General features: G+C 57.8%; 1 protein-coding gene across 3 annotated transcripts in view; it reads left to right on the top strand.

Annotated features, from left to right (window-relative positions):
- Positions 1–12,704, top strand: part of NACC1 (nucleus accumbens associated 1) — a 19,664-nt gene continuing 6,960 nt past the window's right edge. Inside the window, exons 1-2 of one of the 3 annotated variants that reach the window (XM_045492143.1) lie at positions 1–125; positions 906–1,042. The gene's annotated coding sequence lies outside the window, so the exon portion shown is untranslated. Of the gene's footprint in view, positions 126–905; positions 1,043–1,156; positions 1,366–12,704 lie in introns of those variants that run through there. The other 2 variants (XM_045492142.1, XM_045492144.1) reach the window with 2 other exon arrangements.

Below are 12,704 nucleotides of genomic sequence, written 5' to 3' on the forward strand. Positions count from 1 at the left end.
TACAGAGGGTGGCCGGGATCAAAATGTACGGCGGAAAGCTCGGAAAGTGTAGTGTGGATAGCCTTAATCACGTCGGCTCCCCTGGGAGGGGACGCATCACTCGCCCCATTTCACGGATGAGGAAGGTGAGGCTCAGAAAAGGGGCGGTAAGCGGAGAAATTCAACATCTACTGATCGGCTTCTGTGCACTGAGTGCTGTAAGCACATTATTCCAGGGCACTCTGCAGGAATAATTAAGGCTCTGAAATCAGATTTACTGAGTTTGAATCCCAGTCCTATCACATGGTCTTGGCAAGTTACTTAAACTCTCTGGGCTTCACTTTCCTTACCTGTTAAATAGGAATGCTAACTTCCAATATAGAGCAAAAATTAAGGGACAGAATGCCTGGAAAGTGTGCAAAGCATCCCCTCTTACGTAGTAAGTTCTCAGGAGGTTCTAACTGTGTAGGACGGGAGGGGAGCATAGTGGCCTGCGCTGCCTGGATTCCAGTCCCAGCTAGCCTTGCTACTTGTTCTTGTCTCCATCTAAGCTTAAGTTTGCCCATTTGCAAAATGGACACAACTTTTTAACGTTCGTTATTGTGTTGTGGTGAGTTTTAAACGACTTAGTGCAGGTTAAATGCTTAGAACAGAATCAGGTGTGGCATAAACACGAAAGCATTAATTTCATCGTCGATTCTTGATTCGGGGTTTGAATCCTGGCACCCTCCATCACGTGCTTGCTGGTAATCTTCAGTAGGTATTTTTCATTTCTGTGTGCCTCTCTTTCTATGAAGGGTGTATAAGTGTGTAGTCATTTCTACTTAAAAATGTTACTGTGGCGTTTAAACGAGATAATGCCCGTTAAGTGCCTAAAACAGTGCCAGGCACAATAAGTAGAAGTCATTGTTGTTTTCGTTTTACAGGAAACGAATGATCGAAAAGGCGAAGAGACTTGTCCAAGGTCGCGGAACTAGGAAGTGGCAGGGTCGGGAGTCGAATTCTCCGGCAGACCGGAGCGGAACAGGCGGGGGACCCTGAGGGGCAAAGGGAGAAAACCGAGGTGAGAAGGGGCGCGCTCGGCGCTCAGCTGGCCTCGTCTCGGGGGCGGGGCCGGAGGCGGGCAGGGGGGCGGGGCCGCGGCCGCTCCTCCCCGGCCGGGTTGCGGCGGCGGCGCGGCTTGCGCTCGCTCGGCGCTCGGCTGGGGCGGCCTGGCCCACAATGAATGGCCGCCGCGGCTGCCGCTGCTGCTGAGGCGGAGGCCGCGGAGGCCGCGGAGGCGGAGGCCGAGGCCCCGGCGCAGGGGGGCGCGCCCCGGGCCCAGGCCCGGCCCCAGCCGCCGCTGCGGAGCCCGCTGGGAGCCCCCGGAGCGCGGCCACGGCGCAGGTGAGGCGGCCCGCCCCAGGCCCGGTTCCGGCCTCCTCTCTCCGGGGCGGCCCGAGGGCATCCGAGGGCCGGCTGAGGGCTGAGCGGGGAGGGCCGGGGGGGCCTCCTCCGACAGAAAAGGAACCGGGTCCGCAGCCTGCACTCTGCCCGGGCCGGCGAGTGCGGAGAGGCCCGGCCCTCACGAGCGGCCTTGAGTGTCCAGTCCCGGGCCGGGCCGTGGGGCTTGGGGGTGGCGGGATCGGGCCCAGACCAACCCCCCCCCCCCCCACTCTCGGCGACTGGGGGCTCGGAGCTGTGCCCGGGCAGGTGCCGGAGGCCCGGGAAGTTGGAAGGCCGGAGGAAGAAAAGTGAGGAGGCGTCCGGGGAGGCCGGGGCGGGGGGGGGGGGGGGAGGGGGGAGGAGTCGGGCTTTGGGCCGGCCGAGTGGGGGGAGGAGGGAGAGAGGCGCGGCCGGAGGGAAAGGGCCCGGAGGGGGGGGGGGGCGGGGAGGGGCCGACCTGCAGGTAGTGTCCGGGCGCCGGAGGAGGTGGGTGGGTCAGGTTACAGGCCTGGGGGCGGCTGAGGAGAAGCCCAGGAAGTGGGGCAGGGTGGGTGTGGGCGGAGTTAGTTCGGGTGGGGGCGGATAGGAGATCCCAGAGATGTTTGCAGGGGTCATATGAGGTTAGGGCTTGGAGAGATGCGCGGGGCGGGGGGAAGGCCAGATCCGGGGGCCATCAGGTAGGTTGAGGAACTACTGTAGGAGATCGGGGGCGGGGGGGTGGGGGGAAACAGCGCCTTTGGGCTCGGCTAGTGGAGACACGGGGCGTCCCGAGAAACTAGTGCGATCCAAAGGCACATGCCACCCCTTCCCCCACCAGGTGTTCGCTCCGGGCCAGACCTGGGCTGTGTCCTCTTTTCCTCATCCCTCTCGGGCTCTGGGTCCCCGACCTACCCTTGGAGCAAGCCTCTGCTGGCTTTTCCAAAGCGCTGGCCCACCGGGTGGGTGTTTGTGTGGAGAGCTTGGGAAAGTCCGCAACACCTAGCTGCCGGGAGGCCGCCCAGCTGCCCTTACCTGAGTATCCTGGGGTGCTAGATTCTTTCCCCACTTTTTGTGAGCAGAGCCTCGGGGCTCCAGCCCAGGCGATGGGACCTCGCAGCCACCCACCATCTTATACCATGGCCTCCCAGGCACCAGCTCCCCAGGGGTGAAGGACTGGGAGGGGAGCGAATAAAGCTCTGTTCATCGGGTCTTGGAGGCTCCTGATGATACCAAGTCTGGTGTCTGCACCCTGGCCCAGGCCTTTGGGTCTCTTGGCCCCGGGGCTCTGCCTGTGAGGTGCCCCCTGGGGCCAGGCCCTGGGATGAGCTCGTCGGTTGCCGGCCCACCACTGGATCCGCTTCCGCCTTCTCCATGATGGGAGGAAGGTCAGGCTTCGGGTGGCAGATTGGGACTGACGGACCCTCGGCTCAAACCCACAGTCTCCCCAGCTGGCTTTTGAGGGGCATGGCTGGAGGAGCTCCGCTGTTGGGATTCCCTGGCGGGGCTCCTGTGCCCGGGCGTTTCCTCGTGGCCCTCCCAAGGAATGGATCCGTGCCCTTGCGGACAGAGTTTTCCTGGCGTTCCAGGGGCGGGAACAGTGGAAGCGTCTTTCTCAGGGGCCTGGTCACACCTCATCCCCCGGCTGACCTCTGGGAGCCCAGAGGTCAGGGGTCACGGAACTGTGGGCTGGCTCGGGGAGGCAGTCTCGAGGACGAAGCCTAGCTCCAGAGCTGCATCGAGCTCTGCTTGCCTGGTTTGTCTTTTTCCCCCTCTTTGGTTCCCGGTCAGACGTCAACAGCGTTCGTTGCTCTCTCTGGGCTAATTGTTACCAGTGTGTTCTGGGATCTTCCACACCTGAGGCAAGAGCCACAAACTGCTGGGTCGAGTGGTTATCAGCTGGGCCTGGGCTTAATGATGGGTTGTCACCCTCCTTCCCTGCCTTCCCCCAGTCGGCCTGTAGTTCCTCGAACCCATCCCACCTGGGCCCTGCCCTCCTCTCCCTGGCTAGCCTCCTGGTTCTGGGAGCGGGAGGAACTGGGCCGGCAGCCCCACTTAAAGGCGCCTTTTCCCTGTCTGGTTGGGCCGAGGCTGGCTGCTGTGGCACAGACTGGGGCTCAGGGCTGGGTACTGAGGCCGGGGGTGGCTACCTCTGGTCACATGGCTGGAATGGGGCCAGCGACTGGTGGGGGCTGGCCGTGGTGTGTGGATGGCAGAGGAGGACAGTGGCTCTGAGCTGCCTCTGGAGCTAGAGGAGAAGGTCCTCAAAGGCTGCTTTTCTGTGCAGACTTCGGGGCACACAGACCTGGGGTGCCAGAGGAGGCCAAAATAGCAAGTACAACAAGTAAGGGGACCCTTGGGACAGTTTTATTTCACTAGGGTGTCGACTGCCTGCTAGGGGTGGGGGTGGGGGAACAGCCTTGAATAACAGATCCGGTGGGGGGGGGTGGGGGGACAGTGGAGAATTTCAAATTGGGTGGTCAGGCACGGCTTGTGGGAGAGCTGAGCCCTGAATAAGAAGAAATCGGCCTGGTGAGGGAAGCTGGGGCAGGGGAGGAGCGAATGTTCTGGGCAGAGGGGACAGCACATTGAAAGCCTTTATTGAGCATGTGCCAGCCTCCTGCTAAGTACTCTAAATATCTTGTCCTCGTGAGAGAAGGAGTGAGGGGGGTGACCCCAGTGTGGAAATGAAGACCCTTAGTGCCATTTACAGAAAAGCACCCGGGTCGCAGGGTCTCCTGGATCTCCCCGCTGCCCCCAGATGAAAGCCCAGACCCCTTGGCCTGCCTCCAGGCCTTTTAAAGTCTGGCCGGCCAGTGGGGAGCCCCAGCGAGCAAGGCTGTGAGGACAGCTGAGTTTTTGTCAGTCTTGCAGGATCTGTCGTTGGGGTCAGCCTGCAGGCGCGGGTTTGAAGAGGGTTGGGGGTTGGTCCAGCCAGGTTGACTCGGAGTTCATCAGTGTCAGGGCCAGAGCAGGTTGATGGAGAAGGGAGCCTGTGTTTGAGGCGATGACGAGCCCCCCTGGGCTTGAAGACGAGGCGGCGCTGCTTGAACAGCCTGTGCTCCCTCTTGGGGTCCTCCCGGCTCCTCATCACCCCGATCCCTTTCCTCCTTCCCCAGGCCCTCGGCACCCGTTGTGCCTAGCAGGGGTGTGCGGGGGAGGCTCGTCCCCCTGCCTCTGCTCTCTGGGTCCCCCCTGGAGAGCCCTGTGAGCTGCAGCTTGCAGCTGCAGTGAAGTGAATCCGGTCTAGTGGCTGGCTGTTAGAGGTTGTGCCCAGTGCCTGCCTGTGGTCTTCGTCCCATCTCTCCTGTGCTGCCTCCTTTGGTGAAGGTCTCCGCATCCTTCGAGACCCAAGGGCCCTCTGTGAGGACTGTGACTCTTTTCTGAATTAGGCGGGGGGTGGCTGAAGGTGAGCAACCACGGTCTAGTGGAGAGTCTGATTCCCATCCTCCTCAGCCATGAGACCCTGGGCAAAGGTTGCGACCTCGGGCACCTCCTGTGTCCTCCTCTGATGAGTGGGGACAAGCAGGCATGCCTGTGCAGCAGTGGTTCTCAATGAGGAATGATTCTGCCTCCTCTTAAGGGGTGTTGGGGAAATGTCTGGAGACGTGTTTGGTGGTCCCAGCTGGGGCTGGTACTGGCCTCTAGTGAGCATAGAGGTCCGGGATGCTGCTCAGCATCGTACGTAATGTATAGCATGGTCCGTCCATCCCCCCTCCCCCCACCCGCCAAAGAGTGATCTGGTCCCAGTGGCCACAAGGTCGGGGCATCCTCGCTGTGTTGTTACCATGAGGAGCACAGAGATTGGTGTCTGGGGTGTTTGATGATGCTGGGAAGGCACTGGGGCAGGGAGGGAGCCCTCAGCAAGTACTGCTCGATTAATCATGAAATGGCATAAGGTTCTGGGGGTGTAGGAGGTGGCCGCTGCTGTCAGAGACCTTACAGCCCTGCGAGGGGCTTAGGGGGAGGAACAGAGGGGACGTGGCTGATAACAGCTGGTGTTACCGGGTCCCGGACTCAGGGTAAGCACCAGTCTGCCTGCATTGCTTGCTGGTTCAGTCCTTGAAATGGCCGCGGGAGGTGGCTGCTGCTGTTAGCCCCTTTTCGAGGTGGGAAGACTGATGTCAGGCTGTCAGCGCCGCTACGGGGAGATGTTTTCTGGCGGTGTAGAGGAAAGGAAGCACAATTCTAAGCAGGAAGCTTTGCGCTTTGTGTAAAATAACAAGATTCGTATTCTTAAGCCCTGCCAAGGTCCTGCATCGCCTTCCAAGCCCGTTTTGACAGGCCCCTTCCCAGGAACCACCTGCCCTCCAGCCCTCCAGGCCTCCTGCCTTAGCTACACCAACGTCACCTCAGGGCCTTAGCATGTGACACTCCCTCCACGACCCTTTGTGTGCCTGCCACCACCTCCTCCTTCAAGTTTGAAGGCACACAGGGATTAGGGTGTAACTCCGAAAGGTGGGCTTGGGGTGGGGGGTAGAGCTGCTGCCTGTCTCCTTGTAGGAGCTGCTGCTGTGGGCGGAGGAAGGGAGAGTGGGAGGAGAGAGGGAGACCCTGGGGCAAGCGTGGGACTGGACTGCTCATTTCCCAGAGGTGGCAGGGGGGAAGGGGAGGGAGTAGCTGGGGGAGGCTGGGCAAAGGAGAAGGCCTCCTGTAGGGGAGGCAGGAACGGCACGCAGCCTGGCCCTCAGAGGGCACCCGAGATCCCATTTATGGAGAAGACATACCCAGTGAAGATAAAGAGCCCCAGCTCTGGCCTCTCTGAGCCCCAGTTTTCCCATCCATGGGATGGGTCTAGTCACGGTGGCCTGCGTGCCTCGGGGAGCGATGGGACCACGTGGGGGACGAGCTTGGCATGGGCCAGCCGTGGTGAGGAAGCCTCAGCCACTGTTACCTCCGATTCTGGGACAGGAGCCAGAGGGCCTGGGCGCAATTCTGGGCCTTGCTCTCTACGCCCGGAAAATGGCGGGAAGAGTTGTTTCTTCCTCAGAAACCAGAGAGAGAAGTGTAACAGAGCCCTTGCCCTGTGCAGGTGCACAGTAGGGGCGATGTAAATGCTACTTGCCAGCTAATGCCCTGTCACAATCCTGTCACCCACTGTGGATATCATGGCCACTTTTTTGGGGGGGGGGGATGCCAACAGTAGGGGGGTGCCTCGCTGGCTCAGTCGGAAAAGCTTGCGACTCTTCATCTTGGGGTTGTGAGTTCAAGCCCCGTGTTGGGTGTAGGGATTACTAAAAAAAAATAATAATAAAGTCCTTTTTTTTTTTTTTTTTTTTTTTTTAAATGCCAGCAGTAGAGATCTGTACAGTCAGGTAACACTTTGTTCTTCATTAGCAAATGTTTGCCTCAGCTGCTTTGCAGTTGGCGCCTAGTGAGGGTCAGAATGGCTCTGGGCCAGGAAGGCTGCTCTGGCAGCCTGGGGGTATATCCCCTCCCCCCACCTTACTCTGACCTCCTGCTGAGCTGCTTGAAGTCCTGTGGGGCTTTCCAAGGGCCTCTGGTCCTTTCACTTGGGGTTGGTGGTTTCCCTGAACTGGCTTGCACTACATCGGGCAGCTCACAGCTTCCCTGGAAAGTCAGCCGGGAAGACAGACAGTCCGTCCCTGGTGATGGCGCACATCTGTACCCCTAGCTTGTGCTGCCTGGGGCGTTTGGAGCTCCCTTTCCAAATCCCTGCCAGTTTCCACTCCCAGGAATCGCCCTGCCACCCAAGCACTTGCAGTTCAAGCCTGCCGCACCCCGGCACGATCAGGCAGTAGTGTGAACAGTTGGTGGCAATCTGAAATGCAGTGACACTGAGCTCAGAGCGGGACCCTGACTGCAGGCCACCCGCCTGGTGCGGCTGCCCAAGGGGGGCACCGGTCTGCGCGGCACCCTCCACACTGGCCCTGGGGGCTCCCACCCTGTTTGGGTCACATTCATGTGGAACAAAAAGGGGAGTTAGGTTGGAAGTAACGGAAATAATTTTTCATTCCACAAACAACTATTGAGCACCCACTGTGTACCTGTCTGGTCCTAGGGGGCAGCGAACACTGCAATATAAACCGGATAGGCAGGCACCTTGCCCTGGTGGAACTGACACAAAGCCAAGGATGCATCTAGCTAGCTAGATGGTAGGAAGCACCAAGGAGGAAAGATCAAGCAGGAGAAGCGAAGGAATTGGGGTTGGGAGAGGTTCTGTCTTTGGGAGTTTGAGATAAGTGACTGGGCAGGTGTGACGAGCTGTGGCCATCTCGGGGACAGCATTCTAGGAAGTCCCAAGAGCAGGTGGTGAGAACAGGTTTTGAAAGAGTTTGGGGGTCAGATCAGGGTGTTGGCCTGAGCAAGGAAGGCTGGAGCTGGTGAGAGCTTTGGCCGGCGGACTTGGGGGTGTGGGGAGGGGTTTGGCCGCAGGCACGTCGAGTTAGTATTTGGGACATATACACGTCTGGCACCCATAGGAAGCCCAGGACAGGGGCTCCACGGGGGAGTTGTAGGCGAGAGGATGCTACTTCAAGCCTGTCTTGAGCCAGCTTGCCATAACAACACGCCAGAGACGGGGTGGCTGAAACAACAGACATGGCTCCCACTTCTGGAGCCTGAAAGTCCAAGACCAGATGTGCCCACACGGCCTTGGTGTGTGTCCTTACAGAGAGAGAAATCTCTCCCTTCTCTAAGACTCACTGGTCCTAGCAGATCAGGGCTCCCACTCTTAGGCCCTTGTTTAATCTTAATTACCTCCTAAAGACTGCATCTCCAAATACAGACGTGTTGGGGGGTAAGAGTTCAACCCATGAATTGGGGCGAGGAGGCACAGTTGGGTCCAGAGCAGAGCCCTCGGTCTGGGTTCAATCCCTGGGAAGAGAGAAACTAACGAAGGATTGGGCCCAGCACCAGCCTTCGTTTACCTTCACTTTCTGGAAGGACTGTGCCTGCTTCTGTCTCCGGACTCTGCATGGTCTCCCTGTACGTTGAGGGCTATGCTCCCATTCCACCACCGTCTCGTTATATCTGCCCCCCCCCCACCCCCCGTCCCCGCTCCAATATGTCAGCTGTAATGTTACAGGCCCACACATGCGGCATGTTGATCTGTGGAACTCTGGATGTAAGACCACGTTCCCTGTTGGACCATGAGCCCTGGAGGCAGGCCTTGTCTCGCTCATGGCCTGCCCCGGGCTCCCAGGCACTTCATGCCCCAGGCAGGCGCTTGGCAAATATTTGTTGAGTGACTTGGGAGGTCATGGAAACGGAGTGCTGGGCCCTTGCATCTCACTGGGAGACCTGCTCGTGTTTGGGGCCAGGACACTAGCGATGCTGGGAGGGTCCCTTTGGCCCTGCATAGGGCTGGGAGCCGCCCCTTCCTTCGAGGGGAGTCTGGGGACCCCAGAAGATGGGCAGGCTAATATGCCACATTGTGAGGTCTTCTGCCCTTAAGGATTCTCTAGTCGAGTGGGATTTAGTTTTCTCAGAGGTAAGCATTAGGGCTCTGCGTGTGGGAGCCGGGGAGAGTGTGCAGAAGAAGGGCATCTTCTCCAGTCTGGAGAATTCTCAGAGCCAGGGGGTAACAGTGGGAGAGGAAGGTGTGGGCAGTGGGAGGAAAAGGGTTCTCCCGGCAGGGTGCACAGCCGGGACAGACGCCTGGCGCGGGTGGGAGAGCCATGCAGTGTGCTTGGCGGGGACAGGACTGCTGGATGGTTTAGAAACCCCCGACTCTTGGCTCCATCACCACTGCCTAGGCAGCAGGTACTATAGACCTGTTTTCTGGGAGCCCGTCGTGCTCCATGGTCCCTCCCCTCACAGGGCTAGTGTGGCTAAGGGGCTTCAGGGAGAGCCAGGACAGCCGTTCTTTCTGAGTCCAGAGGACTGGATTGGGGCATTTGCCCAGGGAGGGAAGGAGGGGAGCCTGGGGGTGACCTGTCCTATGCTTCTAAAACCAGCCAAGCCCTCGTCTTTCGCTGCCCTTGCAGGGACAGCAAGGCCACACAGGGTCTCTGCATCTCAAGCCCTGCCACCCCACTCCCCTGCACCGTGGAGGGGGTTCCTGTGCATTGACTGGTTGAGCCGTTGGCACTAATTGCCTCCCCCCGCCAAATGGTTAAGGCGTCAAAGCCCTGGGTGCTGGGCTGTGAGGCTGGGGTTCACAAGGCCTGGGGGACCCCAGCCTGAATGTCAGGTTGGTTCTCGCCTTTGGGAGCGCCTCCCTGTGTGTGTTCTCGCTGTCACCCCAGGGACCTCAGCACTCTCGTCGCTGAGCTTTCCCCAAGCTGAGCTCCCATCCGGTGCCGGTTCCCGGTGAGGGGTCAGGCCCTCAAGTCCAGCCGCCTCGGGAGGGGCAGGGCCGCGCTTCAGTCCTCACCTATGAAGCGGGGCGGTCCTCGTGCCCTTAGCAGCCACTGGCACACCACCGTTAGGAGAACCCCCCCGAATTTCTTCTGCAGCCCTGGGATGCAGCACCTCCCCCAGCAGCTGCCACGTCCCAGACTGGAGGCATTTATTCTCGCCTTGGTGCTCCCTCCTCCTAGCCACTCACTCCTGAGTCTGACCATCCTCTCTCTGTGGCTGCCCCACTGCCACCTGCCCCACCACTGGCCCAGCCCTCAGTGTCTCCCCTGTTTTTGTTGGGAGTTCTCCCGAAGGCGGTCTGGGCCTGTGTCTCCCTTGCTCCAAGCTTCCCACTGCTCCCGCGGAAACACTTCCCCTCACCAGACCAGGGCCCCCCGTCCCACCCCTTTCCCAGCAGCCCTGTTGCCCCTGCACTCGCCTCAAGCCGCCGCTGGCCTCCTGGGGGTCTTCTGACTGCACCTCGCTCCTTCCTGCCCGAGACTTGGTGGCCCTCTGTCCCCCTGTCTTCACCTCACTCCCAGAGTCAGCCCAGCCCCTCTGACACACTCACCCCAGCGGTAAATGTGTCACTCCCGGTGTCTTCCCGCTAGACAACTGCACGTGGAAATAGCCAGTCTCCTTTAGGGCTGTGTCCCTCGCGCCTTGCAGTTTATCAGGGTGGGTTGGATGAGTGAGTCTCCATTTTGCAGATGAACAAACCAAGGCACAGAGGGGAGGGCCTAGCAATGGAACCCAGGTCTGGGGTTGGACTCCACTGCAGGCCTCTCCTGCCTTGGTCCTTCCCCTTACCGTGAGAGCCTTCCCAACTGGGGGTCTAGTGATCCTGTTGAGGGAGCTAGCCTCACCCTTGACCCCCTTGGCTCTGGTCACTTGGGCCCCAGTACCTGGGGTAGCTTCATTTTGGCAGCCTTGGGAATTGGGTTGGGGGTGCCAGGCCCCTGGAGCGGGCTCTCTGGGCTGCGTCCTTTGCCTCCACTTGGTGCCTCAGTTTCTCTTATCCACACACAGAGGGCCAGCTCCTAGCCCATCTGGTATTGAGTTTGAACTCCTGAAGGAAGGTGCTGCCTTCTGACGGTGGAGTCCCTGTCCCTGTCTCCCCCCGGGATTGCCTTAAATTGTTTTTCCTGGGGGTGACAGTGATTTTGATGAGGACAAGGAAGCAGAGGGCATAGCTAAGGGAAATCACAAGTTTCAGTGCCCACAGAGACCCTGATTTGAATCTTGTCCCTACTGTTTCCTCAGCAATGACCTTGAGACTGTTTTTAACATTCCCCCCATGGCCTCAGTTTTCCCATCTGAAAATTGGGAGTATTAAATCAGCCCCGTGGGTTTGCTAAGAGGATTCAGAGAACTCCTGTAGGTCACCAACTGTCAGCTCTTTGGTGGCCCGGGTGCTGGGCCTGCCAGTGTCTCCCTCAGGGTCCACCACATGTAGCAGATTAGTGAATGCACCCTGGATTTGCACCATCGGGTTGGCCTCAACCAATGTCTGTTTCCAAATGGAGAAGCAGAGATTTGGAGTTCCTGCCTTCAGGAACAAGTTGGTTCTGGAGCCAGGACTTACACATGGGCACATGGCTGCTTCTGTTGTCCTCTTGGTACCTGGTGTTACCACAGTTCCACTGTGTCCCAGGGTTCAGCCCGTGGAAGCAGCTCAGAATAGACTCGCTAGTGGATGAAAAATGTGAAAGAAGCAGGCGAGCTAATCTGAGAATGAGGGGAAACAGCTGGGGGCTCTAGTTGGTACCTGCCCCAGGGCCTTTGCACACCGACTTTCTTCCTTCTCACCAGCTGGACTCTTTTCATACTCACCCAGCCCATTCAGGACCACTGCCCTCTATATTCCATAGAATTGCAGGGGACTCACTTTTACCATGGGTACAGTTATAAAGCCGCCTTGTCCTTCAATGCCCTTTTATGAGTGCCCTTAGAGTACTGGACATGCCCATCCCACCCCACCAGTTCTGGGTTGGAATGTGCTGGAATGTGCACTGATGGAATCGGCTGTGATGCAGAAGTTCCCATTTGAGAGGTGCCTGGGCCTCCCTGAGAAGGGCCACAGTTTCTTAAATTGGCATTTCTATCCCCCTCTAGCACTTTGGGGTTAATTTTCACAAATTAGATGTGTATGATACGATTTCACACATTTTACGTCTTTTAAAATATTAACCTATTTTTGTAAGTAGGTGTAATACGATCACCAGGTTCAAAATTCAAGACTCAGGAGTGTTGGTGGCAAGTTTCTCATGTCTTCTGCCCAGAAGAAACTGGTCCTGTGGACTCTTATTTCTTTATTTGAGCTTTATTGAGATACACATACCATGAAGTTCATTTAAAGTGTACAACTCCATGGTTTTCACTACAGGTGACCCTTGAACAACGAGTTGAGATGGGGGGGGGGGGCGTGCAAAGTCGAAAGCCCGTGCATAATCTTTGACTCCCCAAAAACTTAACAGCCTACTGTTGGCCGGAAGCCTTACCGATAATGAAAACAATCCATTAACACATACTTTGTATAAGTATTCTATGCTATGTTCTTTTTTAGTGTTTATTTTATTTTTGAGAGAGAGACCGAGAAAGTGAGTCTGGGAGGTGCAGAGAGGGAGACACAGAATCCAAAGCAGGCTCCAGGCTCTGAGCTGTCAGCACAGAACCAGATGCGGGGGCTCAAACCCATGAATGGGAGATCATGACCTGAGTTGAAGTTGGACGCTTAACTGACTAAGCCACCTAGGCGCCCCTACTGTGTTCTTACGATAAAGTGAGCTAGAGAAAAAAAATGTTAACCAAGAAAATCGTAAGGAAGGGGCACCTGGCTGGCTCTGTCAGAGGAGCATGCGACTCTTGATCTCTGGGTCATGAGTCTGAGCCCCACTACTTGGGTGTAGTGATTACTTAAAAGAAAATAAAATCATAAGGCAGAGAAAAGAACATTTATGGTACTGAACCGTATTGAAGAAATTCTGTGTATAAGTGGACCCACACAGTTCAGACCTATG

This window comes from Leopardus geoffroyi, chromosome A2 (assembly GCF_018350155.1).
Source record: "Leopardus geoffroyi isolate Oge1 chromosome A2, O.geoffroyi_Oge1_pat1.0, whole genome shotgun sequence".
NCBI lineage: Eukaryota > Metazoa > Chordata > Mammalia > Carnivora > Felidae > Leopardus > Leopardus geoffroyi.